The sequence below is a fragment of the Miniopterus natalensis genome, chromosome 14, assembly GCF_054644295.1.
Source record: "Miniopterus natalensis isolate mMinNat1 chromosome 14, mMinNat1.hap1, whole genome shotgun sequence".
NCBI classification, from domain to species: domain Eukaryota; kingdom Metazoa; phylum Chordata; class Mammalia; order Chiroptera; family Miniopteridae; genus Miniopterus; species Miniopterus natalensis.
In genome coordinates this window covers 2,519,763-2,531,242 of record NC_142094.1, presented here as the reverse complement: position 1 = coordinate 2,531,242, position 11,480 = coordinate 2,519,763, and positions in this window count along the sequence as shown.

Genomic DNA, 11,480 nt, shown 5'->3' with positions numbered 1-11,480 from the left:
CGGTTAGGGTTCCGATTGGACCTAGGGTTAGGGTTATGTTGAGGGCTAGGGTTAGAAATCCGGGTAGGGTTCCGATTTGACCTAGGATTAGGGTTATGTTGAGGGCTAGGTGTAGAGATCTGGTTAGGGTTCCGATTGGTCCTAGGGTTAGGGTTATGTTGAGGGCTAGGGTTAGAGATCCGTTTAGGGTTCCGATTGGACATAGGGGTAGGGTTATGTTGAGGGCTAGGGTTAGAGATCCGGTTAGGGTTCCGATTGGACATAGGGTTAGGATTATGTTGATGGCTAGGGTTAGAGATCCGGGTAGCGTTACTATTGCACCTAAGGTTAGGGTTATGTTGAGGGATAGGGTTAGAGATACTTTTAGGGTTACGATTGGACCTAGGGTTAGGGTTAAGTTGACGGCTAGGGATAGAGATCCGGATAGGGTTCCAATTGGACCTAGGGTTAGTCTTATGTGTAGGGCTAGGTTTAGAGGTTCAGGTAGGGTTCCATTTGGACCTAGGGTTAGGGATATGTTGAGGGCTAGTGTTAGAGATCCGGTTAGGGTTACGATTGGACCTAGGGCTAGGGTTATGTTGAGGGCTAGGGTTAGAGATCCGGAAAGGGTTCCGATTGGACCTAGGGTTAGTGGTATGTTAAGGGCTAGTGTTGGAGATCCGGTTAGGGTTACTATTGGACCTAGGGTTAGGATAATGTTCAGGGCTAGGGTTAGATATCCGGTTAGGGTTCCAATTGGACCTAGGTTTAGGGTTATGTTGAGAGCGAGGGTTAGAGTTCCGGTTAGGGTTCCGATTGGACCTAGGGTTATGGTTATGTTGAGGGCTAGGATTAGAGATCCGTTTAGGGTTCCGATTGGACCTAGGGTTAGGGTTATGTTGAGGGCCAGGGTTAGAGATCCGGTTAGGGATACGATTGGACCTAGGGTTAGGGTTATGTTGAGGGCTAGGGTTAGAGATCCGGTTAGGGTTCCGATTGGACCTAGGTTTAGGGTTACGTTGAGAGCGAGGGTTAGAGTTCCGGTTAGGGTTCCGATTGGACCTAGGGTTAGGGTTATGTTGAGGGCTAGGATTAGAGATCCGTTTAGGGTTCCGATTGGACCTAGGTTTAGGGTTATGTTGAGGTCTCGGTTAGAGATCCGGTTAGGGTTACGATTGGACCTAGGGTTAGGGTTATGTTGAGGGCTAGGGTTAGACATCCGGTTAGGGTTCCGATTGGACCTAGGGTTAGGGTAATGTTGAGGGCCAGGGTTAGAGATCCGGTTATGGTTACGATTGGACCTAGGGTTAGGGTTATGTTGAGGGCTAAGGTTAGAGATCCGGTTAGGGATCCGATTGGACCTAGGGTTAGGGTTATGTTGAGGGCTAGGGTTAGTGATCCGTTTAGAGTTCCGATTGGACCTAGGGTTAGGGTTATGTTGAGGGCTAGGGTTAGAGATCCGGTTAGGGTTACGATTGGACCTAGGGTTAGGGTTATGTTGAGGGCTAGGGTTAGAGATCCGGTTAGGGTTCCAATTGGACCTAGGGTTAGGGTTATGTTGAGGGCTAGGGTTAGAGATCCTGTTAGGGTTCCGATTGGACATAGGGGTAGGGTTATGTTGAGGGCTAGGTTTAGAGATCCGGTTAGGGTTCCGATTGGACCTAGGGTTAGGGTTATGTTGACGGCTAGGTTTAGAGATCCGGTTAGGGTTCCGATTGGACCTAGTGTTAGGGTTATGTTGAGGGATAGGGTTAGAGATACTTTTAGGGTTACGACTGGACCTAGGGTTAGCATTACGTTGAGGACTAGGGTTAGAGATCCTGTTAGGGTTCCGATTGGACCTAGGGTTAGGGTTATGTTGAGAGCGAGGGTTAGAGTTCCGGTTAGGGTTCCGATTGGACCTAGGGTTAGGGTTATGTTAAGGGCTAGGGTTAGAGATCCGGTTAGGTTTCCGATTGGACCTAGGGTTAGGGTAATGTTGAGGGCTAGGGTTAGAGATCCGGTTATGGTTACGATTGGACCTAGGATTAGGGTTATGTTGAGGGCTAGGGTTAGAGATCCCGTTAGGGTTCCGATTGGACCTAGGGTTAGGGTTATGTTGAGGGCTAGGGTTAGAGATCCGGTTAGGGTTCCGATTGGACCTAGGGTTAGGGTTATGTTGAGGGCTAGGGTTAGAGATCCGATTAGGTTTCCGATTGGACCTAGGATTAGGGTAATGTTGAGGTCTAGGGTTAGAGATCCGGTTATGGTTACAATTGAACCTAGGGTTAGGGTTATGTTGAGGGCTAGGGTTCGAGATCCGGTTAGGGTTACGATTGGACCTAGGGTTACAGTTATGTTGAGGGCTAGGGTTAGAGATCCGGTTAGGTTCCGATTGGACCTAGGGTTAGGGTTATGTTGAGGGCTAGGGTTAGAGATCCGGTTAGGGTTCCAATTGGACCTAAGGGTAGGGTTATGTTGAGGGCTAGGGTTAGAGATCCGGTTAGGGTTCCGATTGGACCTAGGGTTAGGGTTATGTTGAGGACTAGGGTTAGAGATCCGGTTAGGGTTCCGATTGGACCTAGGGTTAGGGTTATGTTGAGGGATAGGGTTAGAGATACTTTTAGGGTTACGATTGGACCTAGGGTTAGGGTTACGTTGAGGACTTGGGTTAGAGATCTGGTTAGGGTTCCGATTGGACCTAGGGTTAGGGTTATGTTGAGGGCTAGGGTTAGAGATCCGGTTACGGTTACGATTGGACCTAGGGTTAGGGTTATGTTGAGCGCTAGGGTTAGAGATCCGGTTAGGGTTCCGATTGGACCTAGGGTTAGGGTTATGTTGAGGGCTAGGGTTAGAGATCCGGTTAGGGTTCCGATTGTACCTAGGGTTAGGGTTATGTTGAGGGATAGGGTTAGAGATACTTTTAGGGTTACGACTGGACCTAGGCTTAGGATTACGTTGAGGACTAGGGTTAGAGATCCTGTTAGGGTTCCGATTGGACCTAGGGTTAGGGTTATGTTGAGAGCGAGGGTTAGAGTTCCGGTTAGGGTTCCGATTGGACCTAGGGTTAGGGTTATGTTAAGGGCTAGGGTTAGAGATCCGATTAGGTTTCCGATTGGACCTAGGATTAGGGTAATGTTGAGGTCTAGGGTTAGAGATCCGGTTATGGTTACAATTGGACCTAGGGTTAGGGTTATGTTGAGGGCTAGGGTTCGAGATCCGGTTAGGGTTACGATTGGACCTAGGGTTACAGTTATGTTGAGGGCTAGGGTTAGAGATCCGGTTAGGGTTCCGATTGGACCTAGGGTTATGGTTATGTTGAGGGCTAGGGTTAGAGATCCGGTTAGGGTTCCAATTGGACCTAAGGGTAGGGTTATGTTGAGGGCTAGGGTTAGAGATCCGGTTAGGGTTCCGATTGGACCTAGGGTTAGGGTTATGTTGAGGGCTAGGGTTAGAGATCCGGTTAGGGTTCCGATTGTACCTAGGGTTAGGGTTATGTTGAGGGATAGGGTTAGAGATACTTTTAGGGTTACGACTGGACCTAGGGTTAGGATTACGTTGAGGACTAGGGTTAGAGATCCTGTTAGGGTTCCGATTGGACCTAGGGTTAGGGTTATGTTGAGAGCGAGGGTTAGAGTTCCGGTTAGGGTTCCGATTGGACCTAGGGTTAGGGTTATGTTAAGGGCTAGGGTTAGAGATCCGGTTAGGTTTCCGATTGGACCTAGGGTTAGGGTAATGTTGAGGTCTAGGGTTAGAGATCCGGTTATGGTTACGATTGGACCTAGGGTTCGGGTTATGTTGAGGGGTAAGGTTAGAGATCCGGTTAGGGATCCGATTGGACCTAGGGTTAGGGTTATGTTGATGGCTAGGGTTAGAGATCCGGTTAAGGTTCCGATTGGACCTAGGGTTAGGGTTATGTTGAGGGCTAGGGTGAGAGATCCGGTTAGCGTTACTATTGCACCTAGGGTTAGGGTTATGTTGAGGGATAGGGTTAGAGATACTTTTAGGGTTACGATTGGACCTAGGGTTAGGGTTATGTTGACGGCTAGGGATAGAGATCCGGATAGGGTTCCAATTGGACCTAGGGTTAGGCTTATGTCTAAGGCTAGGGTTAGAAATCCGGGTAGGGTTCCGATTGGACCTAGGGTTAGGGTTATGTTGAGGGCTAGGTTTAGAGATCCGGTTAGGGTTCCGATTGGTCCTAGGGTTAGGGTTATGTTGAGGGCTAGGGTTAGAGATCCGTTTAGGGTTCCGATTGGACATAGGGGTAGGGTTATGTTGAGGGCTAGGATTAGAGATCCGTTTAGGGTTCCGATTGGACATAGGGTTAGGATTATGTTGATGGCTAGGGATAGAGATCCGGTTAGCGTTACTATTGCACCTAGAGTTAGGGTTATGTTGAGGGATATGGTTAGAGATACTTTTAGGGTTACGATTGGACCTAGGGTTAGGGTTAAGTTGACGGCTAGGGATAGAGATCCGGATAGGGTTCCAATTGGACCTAGGGTTAGTCTTATGTGTAGGGCTAGGGTTAGAGGTCCAGGTAGGGTTCCATTTGGACCTAGGGTTAGGGATATGTTGAGGGCTAGTGTTAGAGATCCGGTTAGGGATACGATTGGACCTAGGTTTAGGGTTATGTTGAGGGCTAGGGTTAGAGATCCGGTTAGGGTTCCGATTGTACCTAAGGTTAGGGTTATGTTGAGGGATAGGGTTAGAGATACTTTTAGGGTTACGACTGGACCTAGGGTTAGGATTACGTTGAGGACTAGGGTTAGAGATCCTGTTAGGGTTCCGATTGGACCTAGGGTTAGGGTTATGTTAAGGGCTAGGGTTAGAGATCCGATTAGGTTTCCGATTGGACCTAGGATTAGGGTAATGTTGAGGTCTAGGGTTAGAGATCCGGTTATGGTTACAATTGAACCTAGGGTTAGGGTTATGTTGAGGGCTAGGGTGAGAGATCCGGTTAGGGTTACGATTGGACCTAGGGTTACAGTTATGTTGAGGGCTAGGGTTAGAGATCCGGTTAGGGTTCCGATTGGACGTAGGGTTAGGGTTATGTTGAGGGCTAGGGTTAGAGATCCGGTTAGGGTTCCAATTGGACCTAAGGGTAGGGTTATGTTGAGGGCTAGGGTTAGAGATCCGGTTAGGGTTCCGATTGGACCTAGGGTTAGGGTTATGTTGAGGACTAGGGTTAGAGATCCGGTTAGGGTTCCGATTGGACCTAGGTTTAGGGTTACGTTGAGAGCGAGGGTTAGAGTTCCGGTTAGGGTTCCGATTGGACCTAGGGTTAGGGTTATGTTGAGGGCTAGGATTAGAGATCCGTTTAGGGTTCCGATTGGACCTAGGTTTAGGGTTATGTTGAGGTCTCGGTTAGAGATCCGGTTAGGGTTACGATTGGACCTAGGGTTAGGGTTATGTTGAGGGCTAGGGTTAGAGATCCGGTTAGGGTTCCGATTGGACCTAGGGTTAGGGTTATGTTGAGGTCTCCGTTAGAGATCCGGTTAGGGTTACGATTGGACCTAGGGTTAGGTTTATGTTGAGGGCTAGGGTTAGAGATCCGGTTAGGGTTCCGATTGGACCTAGGGTTAGGGTTATGTTGAGGGCTAGGGTTAGAGATCCGGTTAGGGTTCCGATTGGACCTAGGGTTAGGGTAATGTTGAGGGCCAGGGTTAGAGATCCGGTTATGGTTACGATTGGACCTAGGGTTCGGGTTATGTTGAGGGGTAAGGTTAGAGATCCGGTTAGGGATCCGATTGGACCTAGGGTTAGGGTTATGTTGAGGGCTAGGGTTAGAGATCCGTTTAGGGTTCCGATTGGACATAGTGGTAGGGTTATGTTGAGGGCTAGGGTTAGAGATCCGGTTAGCGTTACTATTGCACCTAGAGTTAGGGTTATGTTGAGGGATAGGGTTAGAGATACTTTTAGGGTTACGATTGGACCTAGGGGTAGGGTTAAGTTGACGGCTAGGGATAGAGATCCGGATAGGGTTCCAATTGGACCTAGGGTTAGTCTTATGTGTAGGGCTAGGTTTAGAGGTCCAGGTAGGGTTCCATTTGGACCTAGGGTTAGGGATATGTTGAGGGCTAGTGTTAGAGATCCGGTTAGGGTTACGATTGGACCTAGGGTTAGGGATATGTTGAGGCATAGGGTTACAGATCCGTTTAGGGTTACGATTGGACCTAGGGCTAGGGTTATGTTGAGGGCTAGGGTTAGAGATCCGGAAAGGGTTCCGATTGGACCTAGGGTTAGTGGTATGTTAAGGGCTAGTGTTGGAGATCCGGTTAGGGTTACTATTGGACCTAGGGTTAGGATAATGTTCAGGGCTAGGGTTAGATATCCGGTTAGGGTTCCAATTGGACCTAGGTTTAGGGTTATGTTGAGAGCGAGGGTTAGAGTTCCGGTTAGTGTTCCGATTGGACCTAGGGTTATGGTTATGTTGAGGGCTAGGATTAGAGATCCGTTTAGGGTTCCGATTGGACCTAGGGTTAGGGTTATGTTGAGGGCCAGGGTTAGAGATCCGGTTAGGGATACGATTGGACCTAGGGTTAGGGTTATGTTGAGGGCTAGGGTTAGAGATCCGGTTACGGTTCCGATTGGACCTAGGTTTAGGGTTACGTTGAGAGCGAGGGTTAGAGTTCCGGTTAGGGTTCCGATTGGACCTAGGGTTAGGGTTATGTTGAGGGCTAGGATTAGAGATCCGTTTAGGTTTCCGATTGGACCTAGGTTTAGGGTTATGTTGAGGTCTCGGTTAGAGATCCGGTTAGGGTTACGATTGGACCTAGGGTTAGGGTTATGTTGAGGGCTAGGGTTAGAGATCCGGTTAGGGTTCCGATTGGACCTAGGGTTAGGGTTATGTTGAGGTCTCCGTTAGAGATCCGGTTAGGGTTACGATTGGACCTAGGGTTAGGTTTATGTTGAGGGCTAGGGTTAGAGATCCGGTTAGGGTTCCGATTGGACCTAGGGTTAGGGTTATGTTGAGGGCTAGGGTTAGACATCCGGTTAGGGTTCCGATTGGACCTAGGGTTAGGGTAATGTTGAGGGCCAGGGTTAGAGATCCGGTTATGGTTACGATTGGACCTAGGGTTAGGGTTATGTTGAGGGCTAAGGTTAGAGATCCGGTTAGGGATCCGATTGGACCTAGGGTTAGGGTTATGTTGAGGGCTAGGGTTAGTGATCCGTTTAGAGTTCCGATTGGACCTAGGGTTAGGGTTATGTTGAGGGCTAGGGTTAGAGATCCGGTTAGGGTTACGATTGGACCTAGGGTTAGGGTTATGTTGAGGGCTAGGGTTAGAGATCCGGTTAGGGTTCCAATTGGACCTAGGGTTAGGGTTATGTTGAGGGCTAGGGTTAGAGATCCTGTTAGGGTTCCGATTGGACATAGGGGTAGGGTTATGTTGAGGGCTAGGTTTAGAGATCCGGTTAGGGTTCCGATTGGACCTAGGGTTAGGGTTATGTTGACGGCTAGATTTAGAGATCCGGTTAGGGTTCCGATTGGACCTAGTGTTAGGGTTATGTTGAGGGATAGGGTTAGAGATACTTTTAGGGTTACGACTGGACCTAGGGTTAGCATTACGTTGAGGACTAGGGTTAGAGATCCTGTTAGGGTTCCGATTGGACCTAGGGTTAGGGTTATGTTGAGAGCGAGGGTTAGAGTTCCGGTTAGGGTTCCGATTGGACCTAGGGTTAGGGTTATGTTAAGGGCTAGGGTTAGAGATCCGGTTAGGTTTCCGATTGGACCTAGGGTTAGGGTAATGTTGAGGGCTAGGGTTAGAGATCCGGTTATGGTTACGATTGGACCTAGGATTAGGGTTATGTTGAGGGCTAGGGTTAGAGATCCGGTTAGGGTTCCGATTGGACCTAGGGTTAGGGTTATGTTGAGGGCTAGGGTTAGAGATCCGGTTAGGGTTCCGATTGGACCTAGGGTTAGGGTTATGTTGAGGGCTAGGGTTAGAGATCCGATTAGGTTTCCGATTGGACCTAGGATTAGGGTAATGTTGAGGTCTAGGGTTAGAGATCCGGTTATGGTTACAATTGAACCTAGGGTTAGGGTTATGTTGAGGGCTAGGGTTCGAGATCCGGTTAGGGTTACGATTGGACCTAGGGTTACAGTTATGTTGAGGGCTAGGGTTAGAGATCCGGTTAGGGTTCCGATTGGACCTAGGGTTAGGGTTATGTTGAGGGCTAGGGTTAGAGATCCGGTTAGGGTTCCAATTGGACCTAAGGGTAGGGTTATGTTGAGGGCTAGGGTTAGAGATCCGGTTAGGGTTCCGATTGGACCTAGGGTTAGGGTTATGTTGAGGACTAGGGTTAGAGATCCGGTTAGGGTTCCGATTGGACCTAGGGTTAGGGTTATGTTGAGGGATAGGGTTAGAGATACTTTTAGGGTTACGATTGGACCTAGGGTTAGGGTTACGTTGAGGACTTGGGTTAGAGATCTGGTTAGGGTTCCGATTGGACCTAGGGTTAGGGTTATGTTGAGGGCTAGGGTTAGAGATCCGGTTATGGTTACGATTGGACCTAGGGTTAGGGTTATGTTGAGCGCTAGGGTTAGAGATCCGGTTAGGGTTCCGATTGGACCTAGGGTTAGGGTTATGTTGAGGGTTAGGGTTAGAGATCCGGTTAGGGTTCCGATTGTACCTAGGGTTAGGGTTATGTTGAGGGATAGGGTTAGAGATACTTTTAGGGTTACGACTGGACCTAGGCTTAGGATTACGTTGAGGACTAGGGTTAGAGATCCTGTTAGGGTTCCGATTGGACCTAGGGTTAGGGTTATGTTGAGAGCGAGGGTTAGAGTTCCGGTTAGGGTTCCGATTGGACCTAGGGTTAGGGTTATGTTAAGGGCTAGGGTTAGAGATCCGATTAGGTTTCCGATTGGACCTAGGATTAGGGTAATGTTGAGGTCTAGGGTTAGAGATCCGGTTATGGTTACAATTGGACCTAGGGTTAGGGTTATGTTGAGGGCTAGGGTTCGAGATCCGGTTAGGGTTACGATTGGACCTAGGGTTACAGTTATGTTGAGGGCTAGGGTTAGAGATCCGGTTAGGGTTCCGATTGGACCTAGGGTTATGGTTATGTTGAGGGCTAGGGTTAGAGATCCGGTTAGGGTTCCAATTGGACCTAAGGGTAGGGTTATGTTGAGGGCTAGGGTTAGAGATCCGGTTAGGGTTCCGATTGGACCTAGGGTTAGGGTTATGTTGAGGGCTAGGGTTAGAGATCCGGTTAGGGTTCCGATTGTACCTAGGGTTAGGGTTATGTTGAGGGATAGGGTTAGAGATACTTTTAGGGTTACGACTGGACCTAGGGTTAGGATTACGTTGAGGACTAGTGTTAGAGATCCTGTTAGGGTTCCGATTGGACCTAGGGTTAGGGTTATGTTGAGAGCGAGGGTTAGAGTTCCGGTTAGGGTTCCGATTGGACCTAGGGTTAGGGTTATGTTAAGGGCTAGGGTTAGAGATCCGGTTAGGTTTCCGATTGGACCTAGGGTTAGGGTAATGTTGAGGTCTAGGGTTAGAGATCCGGTTATGGTTACGATTGGACCTAGGGTTCGGGTTATGTTGAGGGGTAAGGTTAGAGATCCGGTTAGGGATCCGATTGGACCTAGGGTTAGGGTTATGTTGATGGCTAGGGTTAGAGATCCGGTTAAGGTTCCGATTGGACCTAGGGTTAGGGTTATGTTGAGGGCTAGGGTGAGAGATCCGGTTAGCGTTACTATTGCACCTAGGGTTAGGGTTATGTTGAGGGATAGGGTTAGAGATACTTTTAGGGTTACGATTGGACCTAGGGTTAGGGTTATGTTGACGGCTAGGGATAGAGATCCGGATAGGGTTCCAATTGGACCTAGGGTTAGGCTTATGTCTAAGGCTAGGGTTAGAAATCCGGGTAGGGTTCCGATTGGACCTAGGGTTAGGGTTATGTTGAGGGCTAGGTTTAGAGATCCGGTTAGGGTTCCGATTGGTCCTAGGGTTAGGGTTATGTTGAGGGCTAGGGTTAGAGATCCGTTTAGGGTTCCGATTGGACATAGGGGTAGGGTTATGTTGAGGGCTAGGATTAGAGATCCGTTTAGGGTTCCGATTGGACATAGGGTTAGGATTATGTTGATGGCTAGGGATAGAGATCCGGTTAGCGTTACTATTGCACCTAGAGTTAGGGTTATGTTGAGGGATATGGTTAGAGATACTTTTAGGGTTACGATTGGACCTAGGGTTAGGGTTAAGTTGACGGCTAGGGATAGAGATCCGGATAGGGTTCCAATTGGACCTAGGGTTAGTCTTATGTGTAGGGCTAGGGTTAGAGGTCCAGGTAGGGTTCCATTTGGACCTAGGGTTAGGGATATGTTGAGGGCTAGTGTTAGAGATCCGGTTAGGGATACGATTGGACCTAGGTTTAGGGTTATGTTGAGGGCTATGGTTAGAGATCCGGTTAGGGTTCCGATTGTACCTAGGGTTAGGGTTATGTTGAGGGATAGGGTTAGAGATACTTTTAGGGTTACGACTGGACCTAGGGTTAGGATTACGTTGAGGACTAGGGTTAGAGATCCTGTTAGGGTTCCGATTGGACCTAGGGTTAGGGTTATGTTAAGGGCTAGGGTTAGAGATCCGATTAGGTTTCCGATTGGACCTAGGATTAGGGTAATGTTGAGGTCTAGGGTTAGAGATCCGGTTATGGTTACAATTGAACCTAGGGTTAGGGTTATGTTGAGGGCTAGGGTGAGAGATCCGGTTAGGGTTACGATTGGACCTAGGGTTACAGTTATGTTGAGGGCTAGGGTTAGAGATCCGGTTAGGGTTCCGATTGGACGTAGGGTTAGGGTTATGTTGAGGGCTAGGGTTAGAGATCCGGTTAGGGTTCCAATTGGACCTAAGGGTAGGGTTATGTTGAGGGCTAGGGTTAGAGATCCGGTTAGGGTTCCGATTGGACCTAGGGTTAGGGTTATGTTGAGGACTAGGGTTAGAGATCCGGTTAGGGTTCCGATTGGACCTAGGTTTAGGGTTACGTTGAGAGCGAGGGTTAGAGTTCCGGTTAGGGTTCCGATTGGACCTAGGGTTAGGGTTATGTTGAGGGCTAGGATTAGAGATCCGTTTAGGGTTCCGATTGGACCTAGGTTTAGGGTTATGTTGAGGTCTCGGTTAGAGATCCGGTTAGGGTTACGATTGGACCTAGGGTTAGGGTTATGTTGAGGGCTAGGGTTAGAGATCCGGTTAGGGTTCCGATTGGACCTAGGGTTAGGGTTATGTTGAGGTCTCCGTTAGAGATCCGGTTAGGGTTACGATTGGACCTAGGGTTAGGTTTATGTTGAGGGCTAGGGTTAGAGATCCGGTTAGGGTTCCGATTGGACCTAGGGTTAGGGTTATGTTGAGGGCTAGGGTTAGACATCCGGTTAGGGTTCCGATTGGACCTAGGGTTAGGGTAATGTTGAGGGCCAGGGTTAGAGATCCGGTTATGGTTACGATTGGACCTAGGGTTAGGGTTATGTTGAGGGCTAAGGTTAGAGATCCGGTTAGGGATCCGATTGGACCTAGGGT